This window comes from Cupressus sempervirens, chromosome 1 (assembly GCF_028749045.1).
Source record: "Cupressus sempervirens isolate cs-2001-9-10 chromosome 1, ASM2874904v1, whole genome shotgun sequence".
In the NCBI taxonomy this organism is placed as follows: domain Eukaryota; kingdom Viridiplantae; phylum Streptophyta; class Pinopsida; order Cupressales; family Cupressaceae; genus Cupressus; species Cupressus sempervirens.
The window spans coordinates 688,886,173-688,906,082 of record NC_143118.1 but is presented as its reverse complement, the minus strand read 5'-3'; the positions used below and the strand labels follow the sequence as shown (position 1 = coordinate 688,906,082).

At 33.3% G+C, this 19,910-nt stretch overlaps 1 protein-coding gene across 1 annotated transcript in view; it reads right to left on the bottom strand.

The window, feature by feature from the left end:
• The window catches only part of LOC149579810 (translation elongation factor Ts (EF-Ts)), a 120,385-nt gene that overhangs the window by 7,603 nt on the left and 92,872 nt on the right, over positions 1-19,910 (bottom strand). The gene's annotated exons all lie outside the window — the stretch shown is intronic.

The window sequence follows — 19,910 nt, the reverse complement described above, 5'->3', positions numbered from 1 at the left end:
GAGACAAATACTCTTGATATCAAATGTGATATAAAAATGATGGATATATTTTTTATTATAGATATCCTTAATCTTGCTAACTTGATATTACATTGAGGTAATACATGTGTTTATCCTCCCTAGCTAAGAGGGAGTGTTGATGTATAGCTTTAGTCAGATTAAATAAAATATATATAATTCTATATGATATTAAAATATGAGATATTGTTATGCATTGTCTAATTAATGAATAGACATGTCCCTTGAAGGGACATGTCTCTTCGTGACTTATACTCGTTATAGATATAAGAAAGAAAGTTGCCTTTGGAAAAAACATACCTTGATGGCAATATCATTACATTTTCAGCGATCTCTAAATCTCAATAGAGACTCTCAACATCAATTTTTTTGGTGTTGATCTGAAATTCACAAATCTCTGCACACCCCTGCTTTAGCAAGATCAGTGGAAACAACAACTCGATAACAGTTCCAGCTCCACCTCCTCAGAGCAAGTCTTTTTTGTTGCTAATGTTTGATAGCTTCTGTCCAATAAACATATTTATAATTTTATGAGATATAATTGAGATATGAACATATGAGAGAAATATGTATATATATGTATGTATGTATACCAAATAAATCTGGTAGTGCTTCGTACACTTGCAATGATCCTACCTCGAAAACTCAACATGGTATTAGAGCGAGGTTTCCTTGAAGAAAGCTTTACCGCTTAAAGAGAACTCTTAAAGACCTAAACACTATAAGGATAGAAATTGCAGAAAATTTGCTATGCGGGTGTAATGAGGAAAGTATAGATGGATGCAATAAAAACTTGATTTTATTTATATAATCTACGATCTGATATAGATGAAATAACACAACTAGTTACGAAGATTAATATATAATCTTGCAAGGCAATGGCACTAAGATTTTGATTTGACAAAAGTCCCTACGACAAGCCTCTCAATAGAAGCATCGATACAAATGAGATATGGGTCTAAGAGAACAAATTCCTGAAACTTCACATTGACCCACACCCACATCAAATGCCCGAATAACGTACAGTATTCTCGCTAAATATATATTTGTAGCCTGATTGACTGTTATGAGTCTCAATGTCTCCATTACTATGAATGACAAGTACCTAATATTGACTGTGATATATCAAAGGGTGCCAAGCGTTTATCTTTTCTTTTGTAATCCATTTTCAAATTCTTGTTTTTTCATAGTACATTATCTAGCCCATGCTTATACATTGTAAGAGTCATGACCATACTTTCCATATTACTGACAATACATTCAAATTAATTATTAACAAAATCAATTATCATTGGTTGTTATTTGTGAGACTAGTGTTGGTTTATTATTATCCGCTATAAGTAGTCTCGTGTATAATAATTATTACGATAATAGATAGTTTCTAGTATCTCTATTTAGGATCTAATGGTTATCTACTATAATCTTCTATATTGTAATCTTCTATAAATATTAGAATGTTTCTAATATTTAGTTTTCTATTTCTAGAATAGAATGTTTCTATTCTTTACAATTGTTTCTTAAGGAAACATCATTCACTCTCTTGTATAAATTGACCTCTCGGTCTCAATTACTATCAAGCAAATATTTTCCAATTACTTCATAATAACAATTCCATCAATGTACTCCTTACTGTTCACTATAGTCCGCTATAGAAGACAGTCAATATTTATAAATTATTACATAATACAAATGATACTAGTTATGTTTCATGAAAAGGGTTATATATGGTCACTGCTCTAAGGTTGTTTTACATCAGTATGAAAACAATTACAACATCACAAAATGTGAGGTGAAGTAGCAAACAAATATGTACTGAGGTGGTTGACTAAGGTCAACAAAAATTGAATGTGTAACCTAAGGGCATACATTCAACAGAAGTACAAAGGGGGTTATTATGACAATTATGAACGATGTGAAGGAAGGCACCAAATATGAACAATCAGTTACCACTGCTAAAGAAGATGGATTAACCATAGACCTCTCATTTTCCAATCCCTATTGCTCCATTTCAGTGTTAAGAAGTGGTGGAGGTGACTTTGCAAACCACATTATGAAGTGGTGCCTGATTCTTGAAAGGTACGTATGATGTTTAATGTGTTATTTAAATACAACGATATGTGCGATTTCAATTCATTTGATATTATCATCAAATAATATGTTTGAAATATAGATAAAAATATGTATATTGAGGATTGAATATATGCATATATATTCAAATCATATATTTATATTAGATATTTATCTATATTTTATTGAAATGATCTTTATTTAAATTATGCAAAACAATTTATTATCCTTGAGTATTATTGTAGTCTCACTCTCTTATTTGTTTTTTTTTTCAATATATGTTATAAGAGCTATTTGCCTTGATCTTTTCCTCCGAGATTGTTCTTGCAGGAAAAAGGAGTCTGACTCTAAGGTAAAGGAGCTCAGAAGATTGAGATTCAGAGGGAGCTTAACATTTCAATAAAAAGCAATCTTGAAAGAGGAGTAGATAGAGGATATGATTCAGTCAACATTTGATCTTAAATCATATTGATTCAGAGGGATTAAACCATGTTGACGTAGATTCTTCGGTGATCAATAAATTGTAGCAATCAAGTTGATTGTAATTCATGAACATATCTTGTGACTGTGATGGGCCTACCCACTGTGTACATCATGAGGAAGTGAGGACTTCCAAATGATCCTCGCTCGAAATTGCATAAGTCATTGAAAAATGATGATCTTACAATAACTGAATTTGTTATCATGGATATCTTACGATGTCTCTACAGATCATGATAGATTATACTTTGCATAGTGGATGATTATATGGTAAGCATTATGAAAATGTGTGCATACCATATAAACATTTTTGAGTACATGGTGAGTGTTATTGATATTCTAGAAGACCACTGCACAGAGTAGTTGGTGAATATCACGCGTCTGGATGTTCTGGGAGGCCATTAGTCATAGAGTACTTGGTGAATATTATGCGTCTTGATGTTCTAGAAGGCCAACACTCACAGTATTTGATGAATATCGTGCATTTTGAAAGGCCATTACTCGAAGAGTAATTGGTGAATATCATTGATATTTTAGGAAGCCAATACTCATGATATCTATATGATATCAAACATCTTTTAGTAATTGATGAATATCATGTATTTTGGAAGACCAATACTCATGATATCAGATGAGATATCAAACCTTATTGCGTATTTGGTGAATATCATATGTTGATATTCTGGGAGACCAATACTCTTGATATCAAATATGATATCAAAATCATGGATATAATCTGATCAAAGATATCCTTAATCTTGTTAAATTGATATTACTTTGAGGCAATACAAATATTTATCCTCCCTAGCTATGAGGGAATGTTGATGTTTGATAACTTCTATCAAATAAACATATTTATAATTATATGAGATATAATTGAGATATAAACATATGAGAGAAATCTATCTATCTATCTATCTATATACCAAATACATATGACAGTGCTTAGTACACTTGCAGCAATCCTACCTCGAAAACTCAACAACTGCTAAATCCTTCATAAGGATAAAGGCAATTTTCAGCAGTCTTCTCATCAAAAATCCTCTGCTCCAGATTCATAAGGCTTCTGGAAGAAGAACAATTCAATGCAACTATTGCCACATGTTATGTCACATGAAGGTTGAATGTCGAAAATGCTTAGCTGCCCAATCTAAGCAATCAAGTTCGCAACCCAAAGAGAAGAATGCAGAGCACACTAAGCAGATGTGTTAATGTTTGGTAGCTTCTATCGAATAACTCTTTGGATATTCATGTAATTATATATGAGATATAATTCTATGTGAGATATAAACTTATTATATGTGAGAGATATGTTTATATATATACATATATTTTTATTTATTTATTTTTAAAGAGAAAAATAATTAAGTTTATATAAATTATTTATTTGATTATTGAATAGACATGTCTATTCAATAACCTATGCTCAATATAAATGAGAGGATGTTGCATATGGAAAACATATACCTTAACAGGCAATGCCATTACATTTGCAGCAAATCCGAAAACCTCAACATGGTATCAGAGCAGATTCAAACTTCTGCGAATAATAGAAGAGAAGTTGGTGTGTGATAAGAGCAATGAATAAATAATATCAATGATAATTAAAGGATATATATTCCAATAGAGGAGTTCATAGGAGACACAATATTTTTAATGACAAACCATGCAAATATCACAGAGAATCATTGCAAGAAAGGAAGTTCCAATGAGCACTAAACAATGAAGGGATATGGACAGATAAGTATCCAAGAAAAATAACATGGTATCAGCTTGCCAAACTGTGAATGTAAGAAAATAAATGATAGAAGCGATTGAAAATTAAAATGAAAGGATGTCTGAAGAGTCAAGGTCGATTGTTTTTCTGAAACTGAAATGAGCTTGAGATTACAGGCATATGCAGAAGTACTAAATGAAAAAGAGCAGACAGAGCTTTGAGGTCCACATTTATTGCCGATGAAGCCTAATCGCACCATATTTGGGAAAGTCGATCATCTTCCCTAGAGTGTCTTCTCCGTGTCTCCTGCTTGAGCGAAACTTAATACAGGTTGAACCTATAATATTGGAGAAGAACATATGTGTCAAACGACCAACAAATTTTGCCGAGCAAGATGCAAAACATCTAATAGTAATAAAGCACATAAAGCAATTCATGAAAATAGATTGTGAAAAGCGAAGACTGCACCAAGGATAAATAGATTGTGAAATGCGAATACTAATGACAGACATGGCATCGAGTGAAAGACCCAAAGGAAAATAAATTGTGAAATATGAAGACTGCTCATCATTGATCATTATTCATTCATTGGGAAGCATACATGAAGTTGGCATAAAACTACCCTCAATAATATTATCCACATTAGCCGACGTGAGAGCGAGTAAAAGGATTGTATATATTGGAAAGGTTGATAGAAGTGACAAGACTACATAAGGTACGACTTCTAACAAGGATCGAGGACCCTTTGTAAAAGTAAATTGTATTATTAATATTCCTTTATAATTATTTTATGTAAGAAATATTAATAATAATTCTTACATTCATGACGTATGTATGAATATATGTATTCTTTACTTATGTATAAGTATAAAGATACATATTAGAAATATTATAATCTATATGGTCTTTTAAGATATACTTTCATTGATATAATCTTTGGTGTTATATTCCTAGAGAATCTAATGAAAGCCATGTAAGTCTTATAAAGGAGACGGATTTAAATTTTGATGGAGTTCATACGAGAGACTAAAATCCCTATCTAACTAATACAGATATATACTCTTTTTTTAATGAAATATTTTATATAATAAATAATTATTTTTTACTACAATAAAGTCTAATGGAATGAAAGATTAAATAAAATGTCAGACTAGTATTTATTATTGTACTCTCTCTCGCTCTCTCTCTATCTTTTATTTTTATAAGAGCTATGCGCCTTGATCTTTTCCTCTGAGAATGTTCTTGCAGCAAAAAGAGGGAGATTGAGATTTAGAGGGAGCTTGGAGTTTCATTAGAGGCAACCTTGAAAGAGAGGGAGAAGACTTAGTATGTTGTTTAGTGAACTCAGTATTATTGATTAAGAGGGAGTAAACCATGTTTTGATGGAGTATTTGGTATTTTGATGGATTATTCGGTGATCAATAAATTGTAGCAGTCGAGAAGTTTTTTTTTCATGAATATACATCATGACCATGTGTGATTTTAATGGGCCTACACCCTATGTACATCATGAGGAGGTGACGACTTCCAAATGATGTCACTTGTATTTGAGAGAAGTTGTTGTAAGGTGACGATCTTACAATCAACTTGTATTATGAGATTTAATAAATTGAGTGAATGTCTTGTATCTCAACATTCTAGGAGGCCATTACTCTTAGAGTACTTGGTGAATATCACTGATATTCTGGGAGCCCAATACTCTTGATATCAAATGTGATATCTAAGTGTTTTGAGTAAGTGGTGAATATCATTGATATTCTAGGAGGCCAATACTCTTGATATCAAATGTGATATCAAAACGTTTTGAGTAAGTGGTGAATATCATTAATATTCTAGGAGGCCAATACTCTTGATATCAAATGTGCTATCAAACCTTGTTTTTTAGTGTACTTGATGAATATCAAATGTCAATATTCTAGGAGATAAGACTGTTGATATCAAATGTGATATCATACCCTAGTTTGAGAAATTGATGAATATCATATGTTGATATTTTGAAGATCAATATTCTTGATATCATATGCTATATTAAATGGTGAAAAACTTCTGAGATATCCTTAATATTACCAATGGTGTAATATTTGTCTTGTGTTTGTCCTCCCTTGCTAAGAGGGAGTGTTAATATTTGGTAGCTTATGTCGAATAACTCTTTGGATATACATGTAATTATATATGAGATATAATTCTATGTGAGATATAAACTTATTATATGTGAGAAATATATATATATATATATATATATATATATATATATAAAGATAAAAATAATTAAGTTTATATAAATTAATTATTTGATTATTGAATAGATATGTCTATTCAATAACCTATGCTCAATATAAATGAGAGGATGTTGCATATGGAAAACATATACCTCAACAGGCAATGCCATTACATTTGCAACAGATCCGGAAACCTCAACAAGACGGAATCTACCTTTTACACCTTCATGGCTAAAAGACCAGCAGATCATGTGAGGTCATATGCCTAGTACATTGATTCAAATACCTCTCATCATTTCACCCGCCGTAGAGACTAGTTCACTAGCTACCAAGCTTATCCAGATTATGTTATTTTTAGGGGCGGAGAAGAGTACACCATTGTCGGCAAAGGCAACATTCAGATTCAATTTGTTGGAAGGAATCTGATTTTCCTCGATGTGTAGTATGTTCTACGGATGAAACTAAATCTACTCTTAGTCAATTGTTGTGACATTCTCCATAGTTGGATGTCACCTTCAGTTAACATCAAAGTAGCATCACTAATAGGGTGATTCAATCTATTGTTGCAGTGGGTCTTGAGGATCATGGTCTTTTCCGACTTACTAATTATGGTGATTCTCGGGACTTAGCTATGGCTGCTCAGCGGTCTTCTGTTAGCATACTTTGGCATCAGCGGTATGGGCACTTAAATGTGCATTATCTCTCTTAGCTTGCTTGGGAAGAACTTGTCTTCAATTTGCTAGAGATTCAGTCTCTAGACATTCTCACCAAGCCTCTTGGTCCTGATAAATTTGTTAAATTCAAAGGACAGCTTGGTGTTGTGGATAGCTTAAACATTAAGGGAGCGTACTACGATAATAGATAAGCTTTTATTATTAGTTAATGGTTATCTATTTGTAATCTATTGTAAATATTAGAATGTTTCTAATATTAGTTAGTTTGTAGTCATCTGTTAGCCTTCTATTAGCTAGAATAGAATGTTTCTATTCTTTATGATTGTTTCCTAAGGAAACATCATTTCATTCTTTTGTATATATAGACCTCTTGGTCTCTGTTAATAACAAGCAAGTATTTTACCAATTACATTGTAATACTAAATGAGGAAGTTATAAGAAATGGTATGAAAACAGAGAATCCTAAAAGAGAAAGAAATCACGAAGGATTATAAAGTGTTGTCCAAGGAGGAAATGTTTTGAAGGTAGAAATACAAGAAGACATGGATTAGGGCAAGGGTAGAAATGCAAAATATTTCCACAACAAAAAAAGATAGATAAGAAACTTAAACCATGCTTCCAAATCAAAAAATGGAGATGGAGCCTAAGCAAATTAAGGAAAGGATTGCGAATTTTTTTTCTCAAAACTATTAAATAATAGGGAGGCTCTGATCTATCTACAAAACATATTGTATTGTAGCATATGCCAAATGTGGTCAATGAAAAATAGAACAAGGTGCTAGATGCAAATTTCTCACTACCAAAAGTTGAAATGGCTCTTAATCGGCTACATCCAGGTAAGGCTCATGGGCCTAATGGATTCCTATGTTAGGTGTCATTGATATCAAAGGTTATCTTTTTAACAATATTGAATCAATCTATCATATTTTACTGAAAAGAGTTGAATTAAATTACTTGAAAAAATAGTGTTACTAATACTGTAATCAGACTATTACATTGATTGACTTTAAAAGAGGGAATTAACATTTGCAGTCCATAGAACACTCACTCTGAAAACACAAAACAAAATTATGAATAAGCAAATGTTTGTAGAAAACTCTATATCGAGATCTATGTTCAAATAATACTTCCCAAGAAGACATGGTCTAAGTATGTTCAAAAAGCATAGTGATGAGTTTTGAAATGTTTACATGATGCCGACCAGGATGACATGGTCTGAATGTATGGATCCATATGTGTGTTGTGATGTGGAGCCTAATTAGACTCGGGGGTTAATTTCTCTTTTTATTTGGTGTGGTTCCCCCCCAGATTATTACGACAAGGGTTTGGGGGCAATGCCTCCAAGACAGGGTCCCGGAGCAGCACCCTAGGCTCTCTGTCACAGTACAGAGTGGGGACAAGGGGCAATGCCCTGCTGAGGTTTTGGGGGGGAGTGCCCTCGAAGCCAAAAATGAATTGACTATTATAAAAGGCATCAGCTGTTACTTTTTCTACCCCTAATTTTGTACGTGGCAAAAGCTTGTATAAAATGGCTTAGGGTTAAGGATTTCATAATGTATGATGATATTGTAGCTTCTTGCAGCAGTATTGAACTATAAGGGATTGCAGATTGCAATCACTGGATAATAATAATATTGGACTTGTTGTCGGTGGACGTAGACCAGGGATTGAGTGAACCACGTTAAATATATCTGTGTCTTGTGTTCTCTTCTGTGCGATTTATTATTTTCAGATATTGGTTATATTTGCATGTAATTGTTATTTATGTCCATGGTTAATCCTAACAACGTGTTCCCACAGCATAGTGGGGAGTTTAAAATGTTTACATGAATCCCGCAGCAGACATTGGCGTCATACTCTGCATGATATTTGACTGACTTTGAAAACATACGGCAAGGTTTTTATATGTATTATATTTTCTCAGGTAGTAACAGAATTTGTATTGAAGCATTTGTCTTATATAAAAAGAAAAACAACAGCATTAAGTGTCAGGTGCTGCCTGTGTGATAGCCAACCTGAAAAAAATAAAATGTAGTCATATTCAGCGATATGATAAAGTATTGTTTAAAACACAAATAGTATGAATTTGTTTGGAAAAACGACAGTGGGACTAAAAGAATTAATTTGTCTTATCAGGAGGAAATAAGAGCAAAACTAATTATTATTGAAAAGGTGGAAGTTATCCTGAAGGTGTCGATTCATACTTCTAATTATGAGTTTATCAAGCCTCAACTAGAATCAGTTATAACAGTTTGAAGGTTTTAATCTGCACATTTGTTTATAAATACTTATTCCTATCATATGGCAAAGGATGTGAAGGAGTCAATTATATAAGCAGTCAAAGTATTATAAGTGTCAAGGTGGAGCGTATGTTATGATAGGAAGAGCATACTGAAATAAACAAATTTTGAGATTTTACAATTCTGTGATATAGATTCACAGAAACATTCAGAGAAAAAGATACATCTGTGGCAGGAAGCAACAGAGCATTCAGAAAAGGATTTGTGACAGTATAAAGAGCAGGTATAATTGTTTTGATTGAGTTTTGAAATTTGATAAGTATCAGGATTTGAAAGCTTTATGTTGAGATACTGGAGAGAATGTTTGAAAAGGGTTACCTCAGGTTTGATAATTATCAGAAGTCTACTTACAGTTTGATTTGTTAAAAGAGATATTTGATATTAAGCACAGTGATATCAGACTTATGCCAAATTTTCAGAATTTCAATTCAGTTTTCTTATACAGTGATATCAGCATAGTTCCAAGAATCACGGCGATTCATGCGATTCACGCGATTTGGCGATTTGATTCAAGCCAAACGATTTTTTGTGAATCGGTGAATCGAATCAGCGATAAAGGGTTTATGAAATAAGTTACTCACTAAATTTCAAGGGTTTTTTAAATTTTCCGATTCATGGCCGATTCACGATTTGATTCGGCCTTGCCGATTTCGATCCGATTCCGATTCTTGTTACTTTGGATATCAGATTTGTGCCAAATTTTAAGAAATTCAATTCAGTCTTATTATATAGTACTATCAGAATGTTTTAAAGCAAACTGAATTGTAGTTTGAGTCCTACATCAGCTGTGCTGTAAATGAGTTGATACTCATATAGATTGAATGGGTGCTCAGCTTTGAGAGAGTTGTAGCTCTCAGTGGAGGGATTGATGCTCCTAACGGTTGACGCCCTTAAAGTTGTAATTGAAGAAAAATTGGTGAGACTGGATTAGGACAGTAGCTCCAGCAATCTTTGTGTTGGTGGTTTTTCCCACATTGGATTTCCACGTTACATTGTGTGCGTGGTCTCTGGTGCATCACTTTTGTTTTTGGTATCATGTTAAAATAAGATGCTTAGAACAATAGACTAAACAGCAAATTAAATTGGATCAAAAGTTTTATTTTGTACAATCCTAATTCACCCCCTCCCCCTCTTCGGATTGTAACTGTGTTCTACATCCTCGTAGGTTTCTTTCAAAGATGATGGAGCGTAGTAAAAGAAGAGTTAGTTGCAGTTGTTGAAGCAGCAAGGAACAATAAGTAGTTGATATAGGAAGTGGACAATACATTTTTCTCCCTTGACCCCAAAAAGGAGAAAGCAACAAAAGTAGAATGTTTTTGCCCATCTCCCTGGCCAAGGTAATGACCAATAGGTTGAAAAAGACTATCCCTCACATTATCTCGGAGAGAAAAATAGGCTTTGGATGGTCCATGGTTATGTAGTTAATATAGCTCAGAAGGCTATTCATTCACTACAGACCACTAAGGAATCAGGGATGCCAATCAAGTTGGACATAAGGAAAGTGTATGACAAGGTTGATTGGAGTTAAATTATGGAAGCCTTTGGTTTTTACAAGAAGTGTATCAATTGGGGATTTACACATATAATTCAATTCTAGAGTCTCGGTATTAGCTAATGGCTCACCTAAGGGCTCCTTTAGGGTTTCCAAAGGATTGAGGCAAGCGGACCCACTATCTCACTTTCTTTTTATTGCCATGGCAAAAGCACTAGGAAGAGCAATTAGGAGTGTGCAAACAACCAGATTCCTAAAATGTTTCACGGTTCCTAATAACACATCAGAATTTTTTTTATGTCAGCATGTTGTTTGAGGCAGCTAAAACAAAAGAAGGGAAACAATATTTGAAAATATTATTACTGTATGCAAAGGTTTTAGTATAGGAGGTTGACAATAATGAATCAGAGATCTTATTTGATTCAACTCGTCCAAGGAAAGAAATGGAGATTCTATGTATACTCAATTTCAAGAAAGGGGCTTTGCCTTGCACATATCTAGGTCTCCCTTTAGATAAGGCTCTAAGGAATTCTAGATTGTGTGATCCCTAAAAGGGAAGATGAATAAGAAGTTAACCTCGTGAAGAGGCCGGTGGTTATTATGGACAGGGAGAATTGTAATGCTAAAGATTGTATCTCTTCATTACCCATTTACCTCTTATCATACTTGGCCCTCATCACTGGTGCTCATAATTCAATCACACAAAAAAATGAGGCGATTATTTTGGCAAGGTTTGGCAGATAAGGCAAGATTGTTCTCATCTCTTGGGAAAAATTTGCAACCCTAAGAGTATGGAGGAGTTGGACTTAGAAATCAAATATGGAAAAATAAATCTTGGACCAAAACTTATTTCGAGCATTCTCAAAGAACCCAAATTGAAATGGATCATGATTCTTCAAATCAGGTATTTGAACAACTTGATTGAGATTGTCAAGATTGGAAATCCACCAAAGGGTTCAAGAGTGTGGAACTTCATTTTGAGTTGCAAATCCATAATCTTAGGGTGTGTAATGTGGGATATACATGATGGTAACACAGCCCTATGCCCGGAAGATCATGAGGGTTTTCCCAGTTTAGACAATCTCATAATGATTAACCACTTAAGGATCTACCTCAAACTACACAAGGGAAGTAGGGTAAGATATTATATACAGTCACATCAAAATAACTTGGCACTTGATTGGGAATAGAAAGACATGAGCACATTTTCTCTTGTTCCATAAGGAATAGTCATTCTAATGGGAATTAAATCTCACAATACAGTAGTTTTCAGATTGGTTGAGGACAAGCTAATATGGGCAAGAGCAAAGAACAACATCTCCAATGTCAAAAATGGTGACAAGATCATTTCAAGAGCGGAGGCTCAAGCTAAGACGGATACCCACAAGGATTTGTTAAAACAAGAGATGTGTGCCACATGCAAGGGCATTTGCAAGGGCTACAATTCAAGAGAGGGTGCTAACTATAGAAAAATTTAGAAGTATGGGTTTTGAAGGCCCATTTAGATTGGCTTTATTCAAGAAGAAAGAAGAGTATGTGGACCACAAAACAGTGGGAGTTACATTTGCTTTGGAATGTTGGCAATGAATGTGTGCCAAGATGGGTTGGATCATTGACTTGTCTAATGATACCATTTGTCTCTTCCAAGGATGGTCAATAAGAATAGGTTCAGGTTGATGTGATTTTCTATGGGCAACTCATCCATCTCTCCTAGGAAATGGTGTGACTTAGGATAACAACATAGATTCATCATTTAAATGTAACCTCATGGTATCATCAGAAGTGTGGTACATTCATGAATATCTACCATTAGATATTCACCATACTTATATTATCTTTGGTATATGCACTAGTACCAAGTCTCATGATGCCTACCAAAGAAAATATCTGCACATGGTGTACTAATACTACCTATCATACTATCCACCATGTCATATCTCAGTAATGTAACTCTGAGAGTTACATAAGAGATATGTACCATCATGATCTCCATGGACATCAACCAAATGATATCCATCATGATAGTAGGTTAAACTATTTTAAGATCATCACCTTACAAAAGTAACCATCATCAAACATCAATGAAAGATCGTCGCCTTTCATGATGTTTCTACATAATCATGTAGTAACTCAAAAGATAAGAAAAGAATATACACAAATATCTTTTAACATAAATAAATAAATAAACTGAGACTGAACCTCAAAAAGTATAATTACGTTCTATCACACAAAGCTTACCTCTAAAATGTTTTACAATCAATTTTCAAAGGGGTTTGCTTAGAATGTCAGTAGTTTGCTCATCTGTGTTGATATATCTCAGTTCTATGATATTTCTTTACACCATGCCCCTGATATAATGATAGGGGATCTCAATATGTTTTGATTTGTTATGAAATACTATATACATTGAGAGTTTTCTAGAACTTCGATTATCGAAGTATATAATAGTGGGGTCCAAGGACTTTCCACACAACCCTACCAATAGTTTCCTTAACCATACTGCTTCTCGAGGTCTCATAGATATTACAATATACTCAGCTTTAGTAGAACTTTGTGCAATTGAAGGTTGCTTTCTGCTAAACTAGGATATTAAGCCAAATCCTAAGTTGAAACAACACCCTGAGGTACTTTTTCAATCAACAACACTGTCAGCCCACTATCGGCCCAATCTTAGTCGAAATATCCATATAGATGTATATCAACACTATCATATTTTAATCCTAGTCCAATAGTTCCACGCAGATACCTCATGATATGTTTTGCTGCTACAAGATGTATTTTCCTCGGTTCACACATGAACTGACTGAGAGCATTTGTAGCATAATAGATGTCAAGCCTAGTATTTACCAAATACATCAAGGATCCAATTATCTGCCAATAGAGAGTAGGATCAATGAATTCTAACTCAAAGGTTGCATCTTTTAGTTTATGCAAATTTGTTTTCATGGGCATAGACATAGGTATGCTTCTTCTATGATCCATTCAAAAATATAGTCTTTACATCCATCTGGTGTATTTTCCATCCTTTTGAGGCGGTGATAGCAATTATGGTCCTTACTAAATTGTACCAAGCAACTAGGGCAAACGTTTCTTTATAATCAATTCCTACCTTTGAAGAGAAACCTTTGGCAACAAATCTAAATTTGTATTTTTCAATACTTCCATTAGCTACATGTTGGATTCTAAATAGCCATTTGAACAAGACAATTGATTTTCCCTTAGGCCTAGGTACACTGTCATAGACATCTTTCTTCAAAATGGATTGATACTCTTACAACCATTGCATCCTTTCAAACTTGATGTTTTAGGGTTTCCTCAGCATTTGGAGGCTCTGACTTAATGAGTTCACTCATAAGAGCGACATAATTTGAATAACTTCTTGGTTTCTTTCTTTCTCTAAATGCACCCTTAGGTACAACATAGATTTTTGCTTCTTCAATTATTTTTCTTGCCCCAAGTGGTCTTTTTCTATTATTAGTAGGTTCAAGAGGTTTAGAAGTAGAATTCATTAGTTCACTTTCTACAATTATCTCCCTCTGAAGTTCAATGTCAAGATCCTATTCCATGTCTTGAGGAGACTCATCATCTATCTTATTAATGTTTTTAGATGTTTTGAACGCAATGTCTATTTCAAAAGTTACATCTCCGCTAAGTTCAATTTCTTTTTACCAAGATCATATACTCTATAGGGCTTTGGATGACTCACTATATCCAGCAAATATCTCTTTCTTTCCTAATGGCTCTAACTTGAATGTGAATATAAACTAGGCACCCAAATATTCTTAAGTGACTTAAATCAGGCTTGTTTCCAGTAAAGGCTTCTTCAAGAGTTTTATTGTCAAGACTAAAGTGAGGACATCTATTTTGTATGTAAATTGCAGTATTAGAAGCTTCTGCCCAAAATTAGTTATAAAGGTTATGGTCTCATAGCTTTAGCAGCTTCCACTATGGTCTTGTTCTTCCTTTTTGCTACCCCATTTTGTGGAGGGTTATATGGAACATTGTACTTCCTCTTAGTCCCTTCAGTATTACAAAATTCTTTAAAGTATTCCGAGATATATTCTACCCCATCATCACAATTTAGAGTGGGGTTCTTTTCCAAATCATGTTTTCAGCTAAGGCTTTAAATCTTTGAATTTTGCTAGTGCTTCATGTTTTCATCTAAAATAACATAGTACAAAAATCCTCCTAAGGAGGGTATTGTCATTGGTCCACATAAATCAGTGTGAATAAGTTCAAGTACATTTTTAGATTTGTGTTCACTACAATGAAAAGTCCCTTTAGAATTCTTACCTAGTACATAGCCCTTACATATTCCATCATGTTCAAGGTTTAATTTAGATAGTCTTGTAACAAGTTTTTCTATGGAAGGTAGGGCAGGGAAGTGAAGAAGTCCTAAACCTTCTATGTCATATTTTATTTGTAGTGGAAAAATCATGGGTCAAGGCTTGGTTTTGAAAATTGCATAGTTTATACAAACATCCATCACGAACTCCTATTGTGTATGCATTCTTGTTGTTAGAGTTCTTTGGCCAAGTAAGAACTTTCCCATCCAAGAAGGTGATACGATACCCTTAGTCTTCCAGGGCTGAGATGGATACTAGATTTCATTTGATTCCTGGTACAAATAGCATGCTAGTTAGTTGTAGGGAAACTCTGGATTTTAGTTGGATTGTGCAGGCCCCAATTCATTCGCAGGGTGAGTAGAGTTATATCCAATTGTGACTTTGTCATTTGAATTTTCTTCAAGGCTATCCAGCTGCTCTTTGAATCGAGTAATGTGACAAGATGTTGCACTGTCAATGATCCAAGGATTTTTGTTGGTCATTAATTTGCTTGATAATGTTGAAAAGAATATCATTCTTTCTATATCCTTGACTTATGCTAGTTTGGCTTGATTCTTAAGTCTTTCTGGGCATTTTACGGCGATATGTCCATACCGGTCACCTCTATAGCACTGTACCATAGACGGTCCTAATTATGAATGAATGTTTATTGTTGTCTTTTCCCCTTTTTCATTTAAAATTTTCTTTCTCACCTTTCTTGTTCGAGTTTGTATTCAATACTTGAATTTCTCCACTAGTATTATTCATTCCAGTCCATCTAGTGATCAGTCTCAAATCTTCTTTAATACAGTCAGTTTTTAAATGATTGGAAGTTTGGATGGGGCACTTATCCATTGTATAAATGATTCCCAGGATATGGGAAGTCCATTGACAACCAGCATCATTAATTCTTTGCTATCTACTATGTGTCCAATTGTAGAAAATTAGTCCCTTAACACACTTATTCTTAATAAATATGATGCAATGGTTTCACCCTTGTTCATTTTTACATGGTGCAGATATTGTTTTAGAGCAAGAGCTTTATCTCATATATATTTTCTAAGAAGGTAAACATGGCATGCACAATATCTAGTTTTGATATTACAGGAATTATATGATCCTTTACTGCATCCACTAAGATCTTCATTGTTTTGTTTTCCTTCTTCCATTGAACTTTCTCATTTTTGTCATTTGGCATAGGTACAGTATTCTCCACGAATAAGTCTAAATCTTGTTCTCTAAGTGTCATTGTTAATCCAAGATTCCATGACATGAAATTTGCAAAACCCTCAAGTCTATCTTCAAATCTAATTGCGCTCACCATGATTGCTAATCTCCTTTTGACGGTGTTTTAGATTTTTCTGTGATTATATTTGCTCTTGGTGTTATTTTAACAAGGCTCTGGTACCATGTTAAGGAAAATAGGATAAAACTGTAATACCATTTTCAATTTTATTTGATATATACGCTCCTTGATATGATGATAATTCTCTTAATAAATCTCTTTGATATGACTGATGTAATTTTCTTTTGCAGATTTGAACAAGCAAGTCCGACTGTTGAACAGCAAGTATATCTGAATAGTTTGTTTGATATAGAAGCACATATGATCACTTAACTTGTAATAACACTGCTGTATATTTTTGTGTGTTCAAGAGCAGCGATGTCATACCCTGATATAGACATATATTTAATATATTCAAAATATTTAATATTATAAACATAATCATCATAAGCTAGGCTAAATATCAATTCATGTAACATAATCTATTATTATAAATATAATCATACATAATAATAGCCCATTTATAATCAATATAGATAACTAATTAATAATACTAAATTATGTTAAATACATTCCATTTATCAACAATTGAACTTATTATCATTAATTTAAATATACATATGCAATAGTATTATTACCAATCAATGCATATTATATAATATATTGTGGCATAACTAATAGTAAATAAATAATTCAAGGGACACAAGTGTGAAAGATCAATAGACATGTCCCACTACCCATAAACCTATAAAGGTTGACCACAAATTGAGAATGAAAGAAAAATGTATAAATCAGATGGTAGCATCTGATGAATTTGTAGGAGTCCAATAAACATAGAACAATGACAAAGAAGAACCTAGATTTTTACCCGTAAGAAATACTTCCAATTTAATATTAGATATTGCAGTAGGGACTTAATAGAGCAAAGATATTAAAGACTTGCATGGATAGCAAATTAAATAGAGGCGGAAAGTAATACCGAATAAAAATAAGGAAGATATTACATTAATTTATTCCCCCTCCAAAGGGATAAGATGAGATAATGTGGAAGTATAAAAAGGTAAATTCCTAAGGTATGGATATTCTAGTTTCTATACATCAAGTTTGTTATTTGTTATCCGATTTCTATATGAAAAAAAAAATTCTATTTTCATATAAAGGTGTAGAATTATGTTTATTAAATATATATGATGGAGATTTATGTTAACATTTTATATGCTATATATATTTATTGAATATATATGTAATATGCATACTTTTATATGTGACATATTTTTTATGGTATAAATAATTAATATAATGTTTTAGATTATAATAGATATTTAAAATATTAAATGGATATAATCTTTATGACCCAAGTAATAATTGGTGGAGGGCATTCTCAGGAATGCCATGGCACGACCCAAGCACATCTTGGTGGAGCACATTCATTGTGAATGTCATGGTACGACCGAAGCACATCTTGGTGGAGGGCATTCGTTGTAAATGTCATGGTACTATCCAAGTACACTTGGTGGAGGGCATGCTATATGCATGTTATAGTATGATCCGAGCATTCTTGGTAGAGGGCATTCTATATGAATGTCATACACAATCTGAGCCATGCTTGGTGGAGGACATTCATTATAAATGTTAATTGTTTCAAACTCGAAACTTATATTTGATTAAAGTTCATCATAAGCACATGCCCACATAAATTGTAGAATGGTTATTGTCACAAGATACACAGAGTAATACAACATAGATTAAATAGTACTAACAGAACATTTATTATTCGTACCAGAAAATCAAATGGCGAGGAAATGTTATTTCTTTTCTTGATTATCAAAACATGAGTACATCATTCATAATTCAAAGTTCTTATATAATAGTCTATTGGTTGGGGAAACCACAAACGCATCCCCTCGCTTCCTATCTACCCAACCCAAAAAAGCTTAATAATGCTAAGTACTTTATTACATACTACATTTATCCCCCCCCCCCAAAAAAAAGTCATCTTCCGGAAGACTACCCAACAAAACAAAAAACCTAGATTTCAAGAAGAGGGTTGGCAAGGCATCTCTGTACTTGGGGCCCCTCGAAGTCGCTAAGGATCTCGTTCAACTGCCTTTTGTTTGGCATGAACTACCTGTAGAACACACAAAGCGTCCATCTTTTTTGTTTGCCTCTGTTGTGATTTTGTCTTCCAGAGCAGTCTTGTAACAAACAGATTTTCACAACCAAATCTAAGACATTTAAAACTAACAACCCCCAATGTTCATAAAAGTAACTGATCCCATTTCACACGACAATGACTTCTTTAAACAAAAACAGAAGGTATTTGTAATGATATTCACAATCGATTAACTAATCTAACTGTAATTTCATGGTCAACTAAAATAATAGAATAACAAAAACATAAACATATTCAATGTAAACAATTTAAACATTCCTAACTGTAACCATGTTCAGCTGAAATAGAGTTAATGACTATTTATCTTAACTAAAATCTTGCTTAACTGAATATAAAAATACATACAAAGAAAATAATTATGGAAGACTCTATGTAATTTGATGGTGACCAATAGTAGTACTACATATGATAATCTCTATCCAAAAACTGATTTTCATGCCTAGCCGACTGTAGTATGTATTACATTCAGGGAAAAAGCAGTAAATAAAAACATTTGAAACATTTCGTAACCTAGTTTATGGAAGACCCTGGCTTGGACTTGGCACCCTCACGACTTCCACACAGCTTAGTTGAACACCCGAAATCAAGCAAGCTGATTATAGAAATGGCAGGGTACGGGAGGATATAGATAAGAATGTTGTGATAATATGGAACTCGGCTTGTTGCAATGTATACGGAAATGATCACAGGAGATTGCAAGGCTGGGAGTTGCATTTGGTGGCTTTTATTATGGCTCTATATAAAATACTAGTCGTGGCTTCTAGGCTTTCAGCAGTTTCAAAGAAGTCCATTTGAATTCCAATCAATAATTCGATTTGAAAAAGAAAGAAAATGAAGAAGGAAAAGAAATAAAGAAAAGTGGTGAAGAGGAGTTGAAAAGATTATAATTTCATTTATTATAATAAAATATTCTTATATACTTTCACATAAGTATATCGATGAGGTGACATCATTAAATTATGTAATTATAATTTATTAGTGCTATTTCATTTTTATATTTATGTGTTCGTATGTAAGTATTTATTATAATGATATGATGAAAATTAATTAAAAATCTCTTGAGGTATGTATTATATTCTAAATTAGATTTTTTTTGTTTTTCCTATATTATTTTTCTTAATAGCTCATGCAGGTTCCATAATGTAACCTATGATCAAGTC